Source organism: Leptodactylus fuscus, chromosome 11 (genome assembly GCF_031893055.1).
Source record: "Leptodactylus fuscus isolate aLepFus1 chromosome 11, aLepFus1.hap2, whole genome shotgun sequence".
Lineage (NCBI taxonomy): Eukaryota > Metazoa > Chordata > Amphibia > Anura > Leptodactylidae > Leptodactylus > Leptodactylus fuscus.
The window spans coordinates 66,417,577-66,437,509 of NC_134275.1; the positions used below are offsets into that span (position 1 = coordinate 66,417,577).

The window sequence follows — 19,933 nt, forward strand, 5'->3', positions numbered from 1 at the left end:
GGACACTGTGGGGGCTGTTATGGTACACATGGGGACACTGTGGGGGGCTATGTTCTATAAGGGGACACTGTGGGGGGCTGTTATGTTACACATGGGGACACTGTGAGGACTATTATGTTACATATGGGGGCACTGTGGGGAGCTATGTTACACATGGGGGCACTGTGAGGACTATTATGTTACACATGGGGACACTGTGGGGGGCTGTTATGTTCTATATGGGGACACTGTGGTGGGCTATGTTCTATATGGGGACACTGTGGGGGGCTGTTATGGTACACATGGGGGCACTGTGGTGGGCTGTTATGTTCTATATGGGGACACTGTGGGGGGCTGTTATGTTACACATGGGGGCACTGTGGGGGGCTGTTATGTTCTATATGGGGACACTGTGGGGGGCTGTTATGTTACACATGGGGGCACTGTGGGGGGCTGTTATGTTCTATTTGGGGACACTGTAGGGGACTGTTATGTTATACATAGGGGTACTGTTATGTTACACATGGGGGGTACTGTGGGGGGCTGTTATGTTACACATGCGGACACTGTGGGAGGCTGTTATATTATACATGAGGACACTGTGGGGGGCTGTTATGTTACACATGGGGACACTGTGGGGACTGTTATGTTATACATGAGGACACTGTGGGGGCTGTTATGGTACACATGGGGACACTGTGGGGGGCTATGTTCTATAAGGGGACACTGTGGGGGACTGTTATGTTACACATGGGGACACTGTGGGGGGCTGTTATGTTACACATGGGGGCACTGTGGGGGCTGTTATGTTCTATATGGGGACACTGTAGGGGACTGTTATGTTATACATAGGGGTACTGTGGGGGACTGTTATGTTACACATGGGGGGCACTGTGGGGGGCTGTTATGTTACACATGGGGACACTGTGGGAGGCTGTTATGTTCTATATGGGGACACTGTGGGGGGCTGTTATGTTATACATGGGGGCACGTTATGTTACACATGGGGACACTGTGGGGGGCTGTTATTTTATACGTGGGACACTGTAGTTCCACCTTTTAGTTGCCTTACCTTCAGCCAGAATTTTGCAATACTAATTGGTACATTTTTGATGCACTATGACACATTTAACTCCTTCTTTCTTGAGAATCTCCACCCACGTGTCTAACATGCCAAAAACCACTTTAACAAAGAATAGCAGAATGTATACCGATGCCAGTACAAATCCCATCGCTTTTTATGGGATCCATTTAGAAATCTGTCCCATCAAATGTTACACTGGATCGTACTGGATGTGTTCAACAGCGTTTTCCTATCTGGCTCCTTGTAAGGGTTTCACTTGAGTTTTTCCAAGATTGGTGGGTTCCAACCACCATGTCTTTATTCAAACAGGGGTACAAGGGACCCCAGTTTTTGTGAAGTCAAACCCCTACTAATCACTTATTCTTTGTATAGTATACATCTGCAACAAACAAAAGCAATGTGTAGCCTCACCATAAAGGAGGTTGTAAAGAACCAGAACTCCATCTGCTATTATTCTAGAAACAGCGCCACCTCTGTACATTGGTCGTGCCTCGTATTGCAGTTTAGCATTCCTCACTTGAATGTGGTTGATCTGCAATACCAGACATACAAGTAGTCCATGGACAGACGTGATAGTCAGCACAGGCTTTTATCTTGTCCTGGACAGCCCAGAGGCCAGCAAAGCTTGAAGACCCTAACCGAAATAACAAGAAAACTGAATTGTATAGATTTAATTTTTGGTACCAAGTTTGTTCCATGTATTCAACTAAGATTTGTTGATGTAAGAGTAAATCCTGCTATTTCTGTCTCTATTCTGTCTGCGGATTTTCAGCTACTCAGCATTCAGTCTATAGGCTGTCAAGGTGGGATCCCTGTAGATGCTCTGCTTTCTGTACAGAGCCCAAGAACATGTAATACATGATGGCATAGCAAATCATTTCTCGTGAATGTGATGGAAAATCAGACCGATGTTATAAAATACTCCAAATACAACCATGCCTATGTAACAATAATAATAGGCAATAGTGTGGAACACAATACAAACCAAATGACTGTGTTCACATGTATTAGCTAGAAACCAAATAGCTGACATTGCAGCTTTGTGCCAGTCATTCATGTAGCCTTTGTATTTCATTTTTTTGCCTCTTTCCTTTTGTAGATTTCTATGGCGTCAGTCCTTCATATATAGACGTGTCACGTTGATGGAATTCATATAATTGAGGGTTACTTTTATGACCGGAGAACGGTGCCCATCAAACAGCCCGATACCGCACAGCGGGGCCATGGCACAATACTTGCCTGCAAGCGGGGCTGTCAATTCTAATTTAACCCTTTGCACAATAGAGTCCTGTACTGAAATTATTATTATTGGGTCATTTTTTGAGCATTTTCAGGTAAATTAATTTACTATAGTCGTAAAAAAAATTGCTGCAAAAAACTCCAGGCTTCCTATAGCTTTGCTTTTGCCTATGGAGATGCTTATATAGACATTCCTTAATATAGTGATATTTTCAGATGGAGATGGCTGATACAAACCGTCCATAAACATACATACATAGATAGATATCTGAGCCATATTTTAAAGACTCCTTCTCATGACTTATCTCTATAATTCCAATGACAAGCAAGACTCGTACCCCTCCTGTGTAGCCATATATCTCCTATAATGTTCATTCTACATAAATCACTACTATGATGTGACCTCCCAGCTGCAATCTCATCTATACTATGGGGATGATAGTGACTTAGTGATTCCTAATGATAATCTATTTGCTATACTAGACCTGTGTGTCACTGGGATGATTGCAGCAATATGTCACTGTAACTTTAAGCAGAATGTGAGTATATGAAGCATATTGAGCCCTCCCCTCTGTGCTAAGCATTGGACTGCAGGCAGCTTGTCCATCAGGCAGGGGAACTAAGCGCCTGCAATAGAAGAAGGCAGCAGTCTGCAGCTCTCACTATCATATACAGCAGCAGCTGTGCCTGGGACCTCAGCACCTTCCCCAGCATGGAATGATCTGCAGCCTCCCAAGTCCTGGATCTTCTCTGCTATGTGGAATGTTCCTTCAGAGCTGAACCTTCTTCTTACACTTTATCAGGGGATTTACAACCCAACACGTGTCTGCAGGGTACACACCTGCCATCCATGTGCACTGACTGATGCAGCTCTGGACCCCTCATTTTCATTGAGATCAAGTGCTTGAGTTGACTTCTCAGGGACATGGGTCCTGGGTTTCTGCTACTCTGGATTAATGTGGCTTTAAATGAGCTGGGTGATTTGGATGACATACAGAGTTGTCAGGGGGAGAAGACTTTATAACTGGATGCAAAAGTTACAAAGGTTGTGTGCCAAGGGGAATTAACCAAGAAATATACATTGCTGCCTCATACTAAAGATCTGGAAAGGAACTATAAGCAAATGTATGGGATTGCTGGAGTGTTAGCTCCTCTCATCCTGAGTACAGTACATGGAAGATTTAGGTAAGGTTCTGCTATCTGCAAACACTGACCCTCCTTATATACTTCTCTTACTATATCTTCCTCTCCTATATGTGTAAGTATCTCCTATAATAGTCACATACTAGACAAAGTTATTGATGTGGTGCAAGTTTTTGGCAGGTTTATTGCAATCCTTTGTACCTTTATTCAGCAGTGCCGGGGTTAACTTTTTTTTTTTGCACAGTTTGACCCAAAAGTTATCCTATTGCAAAACCTGGATCATTGCAGCCATTGTGACGGACAGATGACGGTATTTGTGACATACCGTTGATTTAACCCTTAGGAGCAATACGTCTCATTGCACATACCGAATCGCGTGCATTGTTGCAATGAATTGATTCATTTATGGGAAACACATTCGCGTTCTAATAAACTGGGAGCTGAGGAGAATATTGGATAGTTTATCATTAAGTGTGGTTATGGCTATGGACAGATTTATTATATGGCGGTACGTAGGAGCAGCATCTTCCCGTGATAGGATTTCATATGCCGTATTGCCTTGTCATCAGTCTGATACTGTTTGTCTTCACGGGGGAAAGTTTGTGACGGATTTTATTCTCTGACCATTCGATCCGGTTATGCTTTTCTTGTGCTTGCTACTTAGTTGCATAAAGTATATTATTGGGATTATTTATATAACATTTTAGCTATTGACATAATACAATGTTAAGGTAATACATTGTAACAATTGTACAATACTGATTATCATTTTATAGGTTTTTTTTCCCCCCTAGAGACGCATATTGATTTACTAGGGCTGATTTCCATGGCCAAGGCAATAGTTTATTTTCCAAATTTTTTACCCCCAAAAACATGATTAGAAGTTTTTATTTCTTTCCTCTGCAGAAAGGAATACGGATTGGAGTATAGATGACTGGATCTTATATAGGAATAGTTCCTTGGCTCTATGGACTAACTTACTTTTCAGGTGCAGACACTTGAGCTGAATCACTTGTAGTAACACAACTGTCTGCAATCAACACAATAGGAGGAAGGAGCTGGAGTGAGTTTGCAAGGAAACATAGGGGTTTGGGTCTATGCATATAGGCAAAACCCTATATGATGGCATAGGAGTATATGCAGTATCTGTAGCATGGCATAGTACTGTCCCTTGGTATAGTAGTAGTGTTTCTATGGGAGAATACCTCCGTAGTATGGGCATGCATTGAACTTGTAAATATAACTTCTCGTGCCTCCATATGAAATCAGAGATGCGGTGTTGAGCCATGGGGTGCGGTATTACAGATCAGTACGGAATAAATGTATAGCACTATTATACAAAGGCATTGCCTGTATTGCAGTCCATGTTCACATGTATACTTTTAACTTTCCATATTTTTCAGACAGAATTTTGGGGCAAAAAAGATTAAAAAAAAAAACAAAAACATGATCACACACTATAAATGTAGCATCTTAACCAGCACTATTTTATATAGCGCTATATCCTCTGTACTAGCATATATTTCAAATAGAAGCCACAAGAGGAAGCATGTGTGCCGTACGCTCTTGTGCTCCCTCTAGTGGTAGCTAGATTGTAATTATTTAAAGGGATTTCTGATTTTTTTTTTTTTTTTTGATAGACAAAAAAATGTGATGAGATTAATTTTTCTAATTGACACCAAATAAAAATTTCCTACCTTTTGGCAGAAATGTATGACCAACACCTTTTCCATTACCATCCATTCTTTACTGGTGACGATCATGTGCCGTTCATTGTGCACATGACTTGAGTTGAAAGCCACACCCACCATGAGTGTGATGTCATCATTGATGAAAGCAGTATTTGTCTAAACTTTCTTGACAGCCAGAGTAGTCAGGAGGAGTTGGGGGCTGATCCTGATAGCCAGACAAGCCAGCAGCTGGTTCACACATCTAGATAATCACAGTAGTGAAGCAGCAGGGACAGGTAGACAAACACGTTTTTTATTTTTAACTATTCAAGCCTCTCCCCTGCCTTCATCGGTCAGGCATTTTTCTATAAGTGGGGGGAGGGTTTTATGGCATCCAACAGGTCAGCAGCATGGTAGATGCATAGGGACAGTGAAGGAGACGAGCAACATGTGCAAAAGATGTGAATGCTTTATCATTAGCATCATGCAGGGAAACTGCTTGCTTTGAAAAGCATATGTGGGTTTCAAAAACTGCATGTATTTTTTGAGAAAATGCATTTGGTTTTCTGATAAAAACAGGGATTTTTTTCATCCGAACCTCAGCTTGTAAACACAGCCTTACTAGAAAGTGTTATATAATAGGACCAGATTGTGTATTTGTGCTTTGCAGGAACTCAGTCAATGCATATACAGATACACGTGCATATTATTATATACCATATGTACACATATCTAGGTAAATCTGTACACTGAGATAAACGTGTGTATGTGTTTGTGTGTATGTACCGTATTTTTCGGACTATAAGACGCACCTAGGTTTTAGAGGAGGAAAATAGGGAAAAAAAATTTTGAAGCCAAAACTGGTAAAATATTTAATATATGGGAGTTGTAGTTTTGCAACAGCTGCAAGGCCACATTGACAGGTGACCCTGCAGCTGTACGGGGATGCATAGAGCGTTTTTTTTGCGGGGCCAGCTGTACTTTTTAGTTATACCATTTTGGGGGATATCTATTGCTTAGATCACCTTGTATTGAAAAAAAAAACAGGAGGTGATTTAGAACTTTTATTTATTTCATATTTTTAAAGCTTTTTTTTTTTTTTTTTTTTTTTACTATTTTATTTCCCCCCGGGGGCTTGAACCTGCGGTCACTTGATCGCAAGTCCCATAGCAACTGTATTGCTGTCTATGGGACATTCTGTCTATTAGTATTACGGCTGGTCATAGAGACCAGCCGTAATACTAATATATAGCAGTGACAGACCCGGGAGCCTCATTAGGCTCCCGGCTGTCACCCGAACAGGTCGGCTCCTGCGATATCGCCGCGCAGGAGCCGGCCTGCAACTTTACAGGTACGGGGCCGGTGGGGACCGGCCCCGGGGGAGAAGGGGCCACGGATACTGACCCGGCATCCGCTGTACTAGAGAGGCGGATGCCGGGGAGGGATAGACGCCAGCACAGGTGCCGGGGCCTGAGACATCGCTGCCCTGCCCTGCATGAAGCCAGCGGCGGGGGGACGGAGGAGCCCCTGCCGCTGCTGGCTTGATGCAGGGCAGAGGAGCGCAGCGATGTCTCAGGCCCCGGCACCTGTAATGGCGTCTATCACTTGCCGGCTTCCGCCTCTCTATTACAGCGGATGCCAGGCGCCACCTTCAGACTATAAGATGCACCCTTCTTTTCCCCAAAACTTTTGGGGAAAAAAAGTGCGTCTTATAGTCTGAAAAATACGGTATGTATATAAAAGCCGATGGCCGGTCAGATAATGGAGGGGGTGTACATCTCGCCCAGACTACTCAGGTGGGAGAGATGAGAAAAGTCCAGGATTGATTTTGTTCTCAATAGACAACTTTTGTCTGCTGAGCATTTTGTTAAATGCTCAGTATTGGGCTGGATTTTTAGGAATGGCAGGTAGGTTGGCAGTGGGACCTGTCATTCCACCCCCCTCCAGTCCACATTGTGTGATTGTTCCTGCAGCATCTCAGCTGATGTGAGTTCTCCTCATCAAGGAGGTTTGAGAGGTCGCTCCAGCAGCAGACCTGGGACAAAGCTTGGCTGGAGAGCCAGCAGGAAGGTCACACTGTTGGAGCTGTCCTGGATGATGCAACTTGCTATTGAGTCTGTTATTCTAGGTGAGGTAACCTATCCTATGTTCAGTTAGATCCTAGTCGGGCAGGTATTTATTTTTGTTATTATTGTTTTCTTTTGTTGCTGCACTACCTTTTTGAGTGAAAATAAAACTCTACCTTTTTTTTGGACTAAAAACATGGACTTGTGTATCTGTGTCACCCCACCTGGCAACCCCAGACCCTGACTAATATAAATTGGACACATCTTATCATTCAAAGAGTTTTCTGTATTTTCATGACTATGACAACTGCAGATTCACACTGAAGGCATCAAAACTATGAAGTAACAGATGTGGAATTATATACTTAACAAAAAAGTGTGACACAACTGAAAATCTGTCTTATATTCTCGGTTCTTCAAAGTAGCCACCTTTTGCTTTGATTCCTGCTTTGCACACTCTTGGCATTCTCTTGATGAGCTTCAAGAGGTAGTCACCAGAGATGGTCTTCCAACAGTCTTGAAGGAGTTCCTAGAGATGCTTAGCACTTGTTGGCCCTTTTGCCTTCATTCTACGGTCCAGCTCCCCCAAACCATCTCGATTGGGTTCAGGTCTGGTGACTGTGGAGGCCAGGTCATCTGGTGTAGCACCCCATCACTCTCCTTCCTTGGACAAATAGCTCTTACACAGCCTGGAGGTGTTTGGGGTCATTGCCCTGTTGAAAAATAAATGATGGTCCAACTAAACGCAAACCTGATGGAATAGCATGCCACTGCAAGATACTGTGGTAGCCATGCTGGTTCAGTATGCCTACAATTTTGAATAAATCCCCAACAATGTCACCAGCAAAGCACCCCCAGACAGTGGGGTAACTAGGAATGGCGGGGCCCCATGGCAAACTTTTGACATGGGATAGGTCTGGGGGCCAGGTGTTGGCCCCCTATTGATTAAATATTTATGGATTATCCTGAAAATAGGCCATAAAAAATGTCAGATACTGCTGAACATGTCTCCCTAGGTTTCAGACCATTAAAATCCAATAAGAGAACGCTGCTAGGTACAGCAGTGATAGTCACATCCAAACCAGACACCAGTATGCAAGTTATATTGAGGGAGAGGTCAGGATCCGAAGGGCTGTCAAAACATGTAAGGATAATGGGGAAACAGTTATGCACCCCAGCCAAAGCCCGTCTGGCCCTCAGTTTCTTAGCTTTGGAGCCAAAGCCCTAAACAGACAAGACCTCAACGTGGACCTGACCCTGACGTGAACCAAGCCAGCTTAGCAACTTGCCATTGGAAGCAGAAAGTGGAGGGGATAAGACACAGCAGAACAGGTGAAACTCTTAGACCGGGGCCCCACAGGTTGTAAACTCCCCAGTTTGGTCACAGCAGAAACAACCAGCGAATCCCATCCACACATTGTGGAACAATACGCGTAGTGGACACGCAGCGATTTCCAAAACCGAGAATGAGGCTAAGGGCCCGTTCCCACGATGTAACGCGGCGCTCATTCGGACACATAAGCACGTGTCAGAGAGGGCGCTTCAAAACAGAATCCCATTGACTTCAATGGGTTCCGTTTAACACGCGTAACACATTGAAATCAATGGGTTAAAAAGACTCGCATTGATTTCAATGTGTAGCGCGTGTAAGACGGAACCCATTGAAGTCAATGGGATTCTGTTTTGAAGCACTCACTGATGTGTTTATGTGTCAAAATGAGCGCCGCGTCACATCGCGCCTCATGTAGCGAGCTGCAGCCAAAACGCACTGCGGAAAAGACTGCGGTGATATAGATATATCCACCTCTGTAGAAAACCTCAATAGTCGAAACTGTATGGGGAGATGATTTTCTGCACCCGGTCCCCCCGTCCCGCCTTTACCCACAACCCTACTGGCGTGGAGCCATAGACATGAATACCTTGGGATCTTTTTTGTTTCTTTATGCCAAATAATTTCCCCCACAATACCCCATTTTGGGCATTTTTTTTAACCGCAGCAAAATTCGAATAACTAGAAAATCAGTCCTTAGATTACTACACAGCAAATCTGTATTGTGTATGGTGTGACAGGTTGGCTGCGGCCAAATGTGCGGCGTAAAAATGTTTTCCTATGTAAGAGGTATTTCCTTGAAATGCTTTTTTTTTTTTTTTTAATAACCACGGGAGCCTGTAAACCTGTTTTGTGACATAAGTCAGAAAATACTCCTTACAAATGCCTCCAATGGAAGGCTCAAGATGATGTGAACAGCGCCTGGCGGGGAGTATTCACCTGAGCTTCACGCTTCCATTACTGTCAATCCCCTGTACGCTGCGGTGCTAGGTGCCATGTAACTTATTACCGGGCGCCTTCTACCTGCCCGGATTTATTTTTCTAATAGCATTGATCAATTGGCCCATATCTAGTTTTCCTCTACTTTGGACATAATCCATTTAGTGTTATTTATTGCATTTTGACATCTGTGTTTCATTTTTATGGCCTCCCTGTGAAGGATGCTGTTTTTGCTTGAGATTGCTGACATTTTAACTTCCTTGCGCACACAGCTGCTGTGATTTAAGAATGTTACGAGGTGCACAACACTGAAGTAAATCAAACTTTATCCAGGCACTAAGACAAGGAGTCATTTTATCCGAGTCTCCATTGTTGGCCTGCTTTGCAGATTTGTTATCGGGCGAAAAATGCAATTATTTGTGGCTCAATCGGTTCTGCCAAAGTTCTGCACTTGATGAAACATTATGAAACGCTGTGTCAAACATAAATTGTGTTTGCTTATAGGACCAGTATAGTGAAGATTTGCAGTATTGAAGATTTGAGCTTTATACCAGTTCTTATACTGCTGACCATGGAAATAACTTCTGGGATATTTGCAGGTGCAAACTTACCCTTTAGGGAGACTGGCGTGCCAATCTATGCCACCCTGTATAATCGTGCCGTCATCAGCAGCCCCTATGCCAGCGGGGTTTCAGCATGCACCCTATTATTTGCACTGGGTATGTACGTCTGAATGCAGCTCAGTTAGGGGCAGGTGACTAGAATATATATTGAGGGAGAAACCCATTCCTTGAAATACCATTATGGCAATCGCAACTGATTATCCAGGTTTTTAGAATTTATTCCTGAAAGGGGTTGTCCAATACTATAATATTGATATCTGTGGACTCTTCACTACTGGGTTGCAATACCAAGCCCAGCCACTAAACAATGTAAGGCAATGTGCTTGGGATGGGAACGGGACTGAGCTGTAACATGGCCATGTAACCAATTGATGTGATGTTACTGGCTGGAGAAGTCCTGGACGACCCCTTTAAATGGGAAAAGGCTGCAATACCAAGTACAGCCACTGTGAAAGTATGGAGTTGGGCAGTTTCGCTGGCATGCGTTTTATAATCCCTGATCAGCACTGGTACTGAGAGTCAGACCTCCATCAATGTAGTATTGACGGCCTACAGTATCTTAAAGGGGTTATCCAGCTTATCTGCAAATACATCCACTGCAGTATTAAATCCTCACTGTTCCCTTGTGCAGCCTCTACTTGGCTTTATTTTACTTGATCCTCCTTGTATTGTTGTTATTTACATGCAGTGAATCTGTGGACAAACTACATTTCCCATGATGCATCTGCCTGCTCTCACTCTCTGTTTGCAGATGACAGGGGGGAGCTTGCAAATGAAACATCACAGCATCATGTGACTTAAAATGTTGGGATGATTTATTTCCTGTGATTTCATTGCAGGGGAGTGAGAGCAGGTAGATGAATCATGGGAAATGTAGTTTGTCCACAGATTCACTGCATGTACATAATAGTAGTACAAGGAGAAGCAAGTAAAATAAAGCCAAGAAAAGGGTGCACAAGGGAACAGGAACAGTGAGGATTTGGCACTGCTGTGGATGTATTTGCAGATCATTTTTGGAACCCCCTTAGGCCAAGGATTGTAAAATCCTAGATAACCCCGTTTAAGTCAGTCAGTTATCCTTCTGTATGAATGACTCTCTTATTCCAAAGTCTAGGATTTTCTGCATTATATAATTTTTTTTTCCCAAAGGAATGTTGAACCAGAAGCCAGCAGACCAATCCAACCCCACAGCTAGGTTAGGGTTGCTTAAATCAAGCAGTGTTTTACCCTTGGGATTCGTTGCCTCTGTCTCTGAGATATCGCTGCTCTTGCCAATATGCAAATACATGTTATGGAGTAATGAAGGCATTACTGCCTGTGTCTTTGATGAAACCAAAACACCCGCAGAGCTCATTTGCATATTGGCAGTAACAGTGATATCTTGCCAATGGTGGTACAGATCTACAAGGGGAAACACTGTTTCATTCATGGGACCCTAATCTATTTACCTGGACTGCATCGATATGTTGGGCTTTGGTCAATACTTTCATTGCCAGAGTAATGTTCCCCGTGCACCTGGGATCCTCAGGATTAGCTGTTTGAGGCCGCGTTCACATCTGCTTTGGTAATCCACATGGGACCCCCCACGAACGGACTACCGAACACATTTGAAAGCGGTTTGCAGTGGAAGTACACAGACCCCATACACTATGATGGGGTGTGTGTGCTTGCCGCGAGATCTCCGCAGGGAACATGCGGACACGAAAGTACTTCACAATCTACTTTCCTGGCCCGCATGATTCGTGCGGGCAGCGCGTGGCAAGCACACAGACCCCATTATAGTCTATGGGGTCCATGTGCTTTCACTGCACACCGCTTGCCAATGCTTTCGGTAGTCCCATGCGGACTCCCCAAACGTATTACCAAACGCAGATGTGAACCAACCCTGAATGCCTCTTCTGTTTCACAAGCCATGCGATGTTGCATTCATTGGTTACATGGCATGCATATAACTCAGTACCATTTTAGTGAATGGGGCTGAGCTATGATACTGAGCACAGCCTTTATACAATATACAGAGCTGTGCTTGTTTTTCTTAATTCTGCAGTCTCTTTAAAGAGCTGATTGACTGGAATAAAAAGTGAACGCAGGTCCTTCACCCCAAAATAAGTTTTCTTATTAACCCCTTTTCTTTGCTTCCTTTGACATATTATAATAGAAATCTGGCTCTAGCATGAATTCATGGCTTAGTTCAGAAATGGGTTTGATATTTTTAGAGATTTTTTTGTTTTGCAAAAAAATTGACTCCTAGGGCTGCCCTATTTGTATTAGACCTATAAGGATGTTACACTAGGGGGCGTTAACACCATCTATAATGTCTATCCTGACCATGATGTGCTGCTGCTGTTTTCTGGGGGGGCCCCACTTTTCCTATCCTGGATTCAGTGAAGGCACCCCCATGTCCTATTCCAGGGCGCATAGCTGCAGTAAGTGACATGTGTTGTCCTCTGCTCCGTGCTTGTCATGTCTTCATTCTGGCTAATTATTCCAATAGATGCCGGTGTCGCTCTGTATATAATGACTTGACTTGTGACACAGTAAGGAGTTTGTAACAAGTGCGCTTCATGAAGCGAGATGAAAGCCTTCCGCCATTATTTTTTAATCAAGCCTAGTCTTTTGTTGGAGTGATAACCATTTCTATTATTGTACATTTCTGAATTTCCGTGTAAGTAGCAAGACAACACAAACCGAATGAAATGCCTTCTCTGGCAGAAAATAGAGAAATCTTAATTTGTAGAGAGCAGAATGCGCTCACATAGTCTAAAATATTCAATGTAGAGGCGGCCATTGTTTATGCCTACAAGCCTAGGTCCCTATAGACGTATACATTGTTCATGCATGAGAGATAAGTGAATAATCCTGCCATAGAGATCATTGCTTGATGGCCAGACTATAACATTGGGTGAGATTTATCAGTGCAATTTTGCCAGCTTTTTGCATTGTAATGAATGAGATTTGTCCTGATCGGCCTGTTTATGAGGATCCCCATAGCACAGTCTCTGCACTCCACCAGTCCTGATCAATAGAGCAGCTTTCCTGTTATAGAGCCGTAGATTTCTTCTGAATTTGTTAATGCACCCTCCATATGTCCATAAGTAGTAGATACACAGATTATTGTTTGACCAGATTTGGTGGTAGAAAATTTGCAGTTTAATAAAGGGACACTCATCCCCTATCCTACAGTCCGCTAAGTGGGGGCTTAGCTTAAAGGGGCTCTATCACTGGGAAAAGTCATTTTTAATGAATCACATCCTTGCATAGCCTTTAGAAATGCTATTCCACACCTACCTTTAGTATGTAAATTGCCTCAATGGTTTCTGAATAAGTCCATTTTTATTCATATGCTAATGAGCTTCCAGCCAGCACAGGAAGTTCCCAGCAGCACTCGTCCCTGCTATTATCTCCTATGTGTGTGCAAACAGGAAGCTGACTCATAATCATAATCAGCAGCCTCCTATAGGAAACAATAGGAGAGGAGTGCACGATGTATCGTGCACCAGTCTAATTAGCATATGAATAAAAACAGACTTATTCAGAAACCACTGAGGCAATCTACATACTATAGGTAGGTGTGGAATAGCCTTTCTAAAGCCTATGCAAGCATGTGATTAGTTAAAAATGACTTTTCCCGATGGTAGAGCCCCTTTAAAGTAGCAATAACATGAATGAGATTTGAACAAATGTCATTGGAAAATTCTTGAAAATTCAGCTGAAAGTCTGTTACAGATTCTGTATGTAATACATAAAATATTTCTGGAGATCTAATAGCAACTTCTGCTATTAAAATGCAATTTTTACACCCCTATGCATAGTCACCAAGTCTTCAGATATACTTAGTTTTTGCATGGCTTACAAACAAACAAAAAACTTCATTATTGTGCTGCATTTTTTTTTTTTGTCTTTGTTTTGACTTTGTGTTGCACACTTGTTGCAGTATTTAAAGGGATTTTCCGGGCCGAGTTATTAATTTGTTAATAAATGCACCCAAATACCTTTAGCCATGTTTTGAGTGATTTCTGGGTGTCTCTGGGAGCTCCAGGTATCTCCTTACTCTCTCCATCCCCTCCTTCCTCTCTCCCCCGTACGTCCCTCCCTGTCTCTATAGCTATCTCTCCCATTGTTACCCCTTCTCTACTTACTCAGCTGAACCCCTGACCCCATTATATACTTACCGTATAAGCCGACCCGAGTATAAGCCGTCCCCCCTAATTTTACCACAAAAAACTGGGAAAACTTATTGACTCGAGTATAAGCCTAGGGGGAAAATGCAGAAGCTACTGGAAAATTTCAAATATTAAAATGGTCGGAGTTTTTGGGTGCAGTAGTTGCTGGGTGCTGGGGAAGGGGAGGGGTGTTTTGGTTGCCTGTCTGCCCCTTCCCTGAGCTTGAGGACTGTTTTTTCTTCCCCCACTTGGAATTCAGTCTGGCTGAATATAGGGGATCTGCAGTGCTCCTATTAACCCCTTCCCGACGGAACAGGAGCACTGCAGATCCCCTATATTCAGTAGACCGGGCACTGTCAGACACAGGGATACCTAATGTGTTTGTGTTTCACAGTCATTTTCTACTTTGATATGTATTCTAGGGAAATGAGTGATTTAGAACTTTTATTTTATTATTAAATTTTTTATTTTTTTTTTTGCACTGTTTTATGGGAGATTCTATACATTAATATTGTGGTCATAGACTCCCCCTCCTAAAAAAAAAAAAAAAAAAATTTTTTTTTTTTTTTTTTTGCTGACTCGAGTATAAGCCGAGGGGGGCTTTTTCAGCACAAAAACTGGGCTGAAAAATTCGGCTTATACTCGAGTATATATGGTACCTCTCTTCCTTCCAGGCCTCTTCCTGCACAATGGCCTTTCCTCCTTTACTGATTCTGCAAGTGCACGCTCTTCTCCCAACACTGCTCCGTGTGACAATCCACCTCTACTGCGCATGCGTGGAAGCTGCGCAGTAGAGGTGGATTATCGGCAGCAGTGCTGTGAGAAACGAGGGAAGTCAGAAAAGCAGGAGGAGCAGTCCCGCAGGAAGAAACCTGGAAGGTAAGTAATATGACGATCTGTTTTTAGAAATGGGGAAACGGATCGTCACCAGATGATCAGAAAATGTCCATGAGGCAGTCACATGATATGGGTAAATATATATTCTTGACTAATTATGTTATTTACAAAGTACGAGGACGAAGGGTGTTTCGATTAGTGTATGGATTTCTAGTTATCCTGGACAACCCCTTTAGCCCCCCCCCCCCCCCCCCATTGTGAATACGCAGTGTTTTGGTCACATCAAAAAAACACAGCACCTGCAAAGTGGGTGAGATTCTGGCTAATCCCATCCACACAAGGTGGAATAAAATCAACAGCGGAGTTGCAAATAAAGCTGTAGGGTGTTGCAGGAGTGGGCTAATGAAACAACAAGCCAGGACCTGGGCTCCAATCAACATGGTAATCTTTGACGCTGAGTCCCTGCCTCCCTGAGGGACTACATTTCTGTACTATACTAATGTTTTCAGTGCTGATCTTATTTCATGGACAGAATCTGCTCATATGAAACCGGCCAATCAATCCCTGTGCCGCTGTGGCTTATGACGCTACCTACCCCACTGGGCTCTAGAAATGCTTGTCCAGCTAGTCACTGGCCTCAGTGGTGATCTGTCTCAAATGAGTTGCCATTTCTTATTTGTGCTAAAACACTAGGCATGGATAGTGCAAGGATAAGGCTAGGTTCACACATATGCCGTGCTTTCCGCCATTCATATCCGCCATGAGACCCAAAAAAAGGAAGATCCCACCTGCTAATACAGCAATTACCCAATGACCCCATAGACTATAATAGAGTCTGCCAGGTGTCCTCTGTACATGATTTTTTTTTCTCCACTGATTTTCATCTCTTGCGGTATCTCACACGTAGATACGAACGAAGCCCCCAAATGGAAACCTACACACATTAAAAAGGGGTTACCCATAGACTATAATGGGGTCCGTGTAGTTTCTGCACGAAACATGTGGAGAGAAAAGTCCTGCAAGCATCACTTTTCTCTCCACATGAGTGGAAACCACATGGACCCCATTATAGTCTATGGGGTCCATTTGGTTTCCTTAGGTAACTACATTCTAATGTATGTAGGTTTCCATTCGGGATGCGGGGTTCCCAAGCGGACTCCCCAAACGGGAACATGAACGTGGATGTGAACCGGCCTTACATTATATTTACATTAAGACTAGCTGCACCCGCGACTTCGTCCGCAGCCCCCCTGACCCTGGCGTGAACCAACTGCAGCGCGGGCCGTGGCCCCCCACGTCCCTTTACTTGCGGCCGCCGCGCCCTCCTACAGGATGGTGGGTTGGGAGGCCACGGCCTCGCTGCTGCAACTCACCCCTCCTTTCCCGCTACCCGCGCCCCCGACCCTGCCCTTACCCACCACCCACTCCTCCGGCCCCCTGCCTCCATTTAGAGATTACAGTGACCTACTACATCTCCCCCTTCCCCCCCCCAGCACCAGCCACCCATGACCCTGGTGACCCTAACCCCCCCTCCCTTCCACATGTGCAATCCGGGCCCCCCGTCTACTCACCTTCGGCCCTGTGGTCCCATCCCCCCCCCCCCCCACCAGGCCCCCTCCCTAACCGGGTTCTGGTTATTTCTGGGGGCTGCCCTATCCGTACACATTTTGGTTTCATCATGCGTATATCCTGCCTTATGTGGACTCATGACCTTGATTCACTAAGAGAATCGACACACTTGTGTCCCGCAACGATCGCTGCTACCGGCTGCCGCTACTGTCTCAATTTTTAGCCCTTTCCTCTGTAAAAATGACTTGCCATAAATTTGATGACACCGCTGTTTGCCTCGGCCACAGAAGGTTTAAAGCAATGAATTAGAGTAGGGGTCACCTGGGGCCTCCGTGTGTTGTGGTGCCTCTTGGTATGACATATTTGCTACGGTCTTTAGAGACTTTATGGAGAGTTTGATGGATGACAGCCTCAATACGGTTTGTTTTATTAAATTTACCATTGGGAAGGAGTTCAGTGTTGTTTGTCATAGATCTATTGGTCAAATCAGAACTTTATTACGGGCAAAAAAACACCTAAGTCTAAATTTTGTATGGGAAGGAAATACACAGGCGGCCCCGATATTGCCAATTGTGTTATCCATCTTGTCTTTAATTTAATCTGAGGAGCGTTTTTATAAGATCCTATATGACATAATGTGCCCCTTGTCATATATTATATGGATATTTACAAGTGACTAAAAAGATTTGTAGCCTTATAAATGTACAAGGCTGCAGGTCTATATATAACATAGGCCAAGGAAGTCTTATATCCTACAATGAGAAAGATCTGTCTTGCTAGTTTATGTCTTATGGCGAGGTAATGAGGTCAAGTGTGTAGTGGGAAAAACCTATTTCAAGCATGCTTTGCTCTGTATCCACATCTTATTTATATAATGATACTAAGACAATCTTTCTCTTCCTTGCAATCCAACCTTTTAGTCCAATTCTTAAGGTGGTTGTGTAGGTAGGATTAATTCTTAAAGGGAACCTGTCAGGTCCATTTGACGCACTAAACCACCCACAGGTCCTTATTGATCAGGGGTTTAGTGATGCTGTAAAGCCATACATGCCTGCAATAGAAATAAAAAAAAATCTTTATACTGAAACCAGATATCTTGGCTTTAGTGCACATGTGCCTTAACTGGGGTGCATGCGCAGTGAAGTTGGGGCGCATGCACAATGAAGCTGGGGCGCATGCACAATGAAGCTGGGGCGCATGCACAATGAAGCTGGGGCGCATGCACAATGAACCTGGGGCACATGCGCAGTGAAGCTGGGGCACATGCGCAGTGAAGCTGGGGCGCATGCACAATGAAGCAGGGGCGCATGCGCAGTAAAGCTGGGGCGCATGCGCAGTGAAGCTGGGGTGTACATCCAGAGCTTCACTGAAAGATCGTGCAGGCACCGGGAGCAACAAACATGAGTCCGAAGAGACTTAGGCAAAAAAAGGGTGATTTGGGACACAACCCCTGGTCTATAAGGATATGTAGTTGGTTTACTGTCTCAAGTCAACCTGACAGGTTCTCTTTAAACTCAAAAACTAAAGGTTCCCCACACCGCTCCTGTTTCAGTGCTTACCGGACCCCCACTGGTCATGGCTTCCTGGTGCATCACACACAGGTCATGTATAGTCAGCCAGACCCTGCCAGAGATGGGTCACTGCTATGTCCAGATATTAGCCAAGCAGGATTTTACTATCTGTCAGGACGGGACCAGGAGGTACTGGAGAGGCCAGTGTGGAATGGAAGCCGCTGGTGATTGGTTTTGTTGGTATTACTTCTCTTTTTGTAGTAACCCAAGTTCTAAGATACTCGCTACTCCGTTCCATCAGGAGGACCCCCATTCTCATGATTGGAAGTGTCCCAGTGGTCACATCCCCCCCAATTGAGTAGTTCTTAGCTCTGTAGTAGATAAACAATATCGCACTATTACTTGAATACACCTTAGGCTCCATGTGGCGTAAACGTTACAGTTTTGGTAGTCGCAGCATATCAGTTATGCCTATGGAACACTAGTGGTTAATGGAAGCGGAAAGTCCACAATTAAAACATTGAAGTGAATGAACAAAAGAGAACTCTAAATCACATCAATATTTGGAGGAGGAGTCCTGGAAGTGATGATATGGCCGACAGAGCCCTGATCTCAAGATCATCCAGTCTGTCTGGGAATACACGGAGAGAGAAGGATTGGAGCAAGCCTACATCCACAGTAGATCTGTGCTTAGTGGAACAACCTCCCTGCCAAGTTCCTTCAAAAACTGTCTACAAGTGGGGCAACTCGGTGGCTCTGTGGTTAGCACTGCAGCCTTAGAGCACGGGAGTCCTGGGTTCGAATCCCGCCAGGAACCACATTTGTACGGTATGTTCTTCCCGTGTTTGCATGGATTTCCTCCCATTCTACAAAGACATACTGATAGGAAAAGATGTACATTGTGATCCCTATATGGGAGGGAAGGATTGGAGCAAGCCTACATCTACAGAAGATCTGTGCTTAGGGGAACAACCAATATGGGGCTCACAATCTACATAGAAGAAAAAAACCAAAAACTGTCAACAAGTGTAACAAGAAGAACTGATGGAAGGCAAAGGGTAAAGGTCACACTAAACATGGATATGATTTAGATTTCTTTTTTGTTCACTTCATTTTGTTAATAAACCATTAACACTTCTATTATTGAAAATATTCTTACCTTGCATCAATTCCCCATGTCTAAAACTTTTGCACATTGCTGTATCTTTTGAAAGATCTCTTTATATTTGACGAGCTAGTCAGCAATCTACATGTGACATGTTCCCTTTAAAAGGCAAATATTGATCTATAATCTGGATGTCATATGAATGGAAGATGTGACTTCTATGAGCAGAATACAACATCATGCGGCATCTGATGGAGCCTGGTCTTTAATAAAAGATACATTGCTTTCAAGTATAGAGAAATATTGACGGGTGAATCACTCCATAGAATAACATTCTAACTATTCTTTATATCTCGCACCTATTCCATATATAAGTAACACGAATCAAATACATAAATGTTGTTGCAATCATTAACAATGGAGCGCTAGATTATAAAAAAAAAAAACATATTTTTTTACATTTGTGAGCTGGAATGCAATGGTGACTCAATGCTGGTGACAACTAGTGTTACCATATATACTCGAGTATAAGCCGACCCAAGTATAAGCCGAGGCCCCTAATTTTACCACAAAAAACTGTGAAAACTTATTGACTCGAGTATAAGCCGAGGGGGGGAAATGCAGCAGCTACTGGAAAATTTCAAAAATTAAAATGGTCGGCGTTTTTGGGTGCAT

The 19,933-nt window shown here is 43.7% G+C and overlaps 1 protein-coding gene across 2 annotated transcripts in view; it reads left to right on the top strand.

Annotated features, from left to right (window-relative positions):
* The first annotated feature begins 2,927 nt into the window (after window positions 1-2,927).
* IL1RAPL2 (interleukin 1 receptor accessory protein like 2) overlaps window positions 2,928-19,933 on the top strand; it is a 559,437-nt gene continuing 542,431 nt past the window's right edge. For both annotated transcript variants that reach the window (XM_075259056.1, XM_075259057.1), the window contains exon 1: window positions 2,928-3,487. The gene's annotated coding sequence lies outside the window, so the exon portion shown is untranslated. The remainder of the gene's footprint in view (window positions 3,488-19,933) is intronic.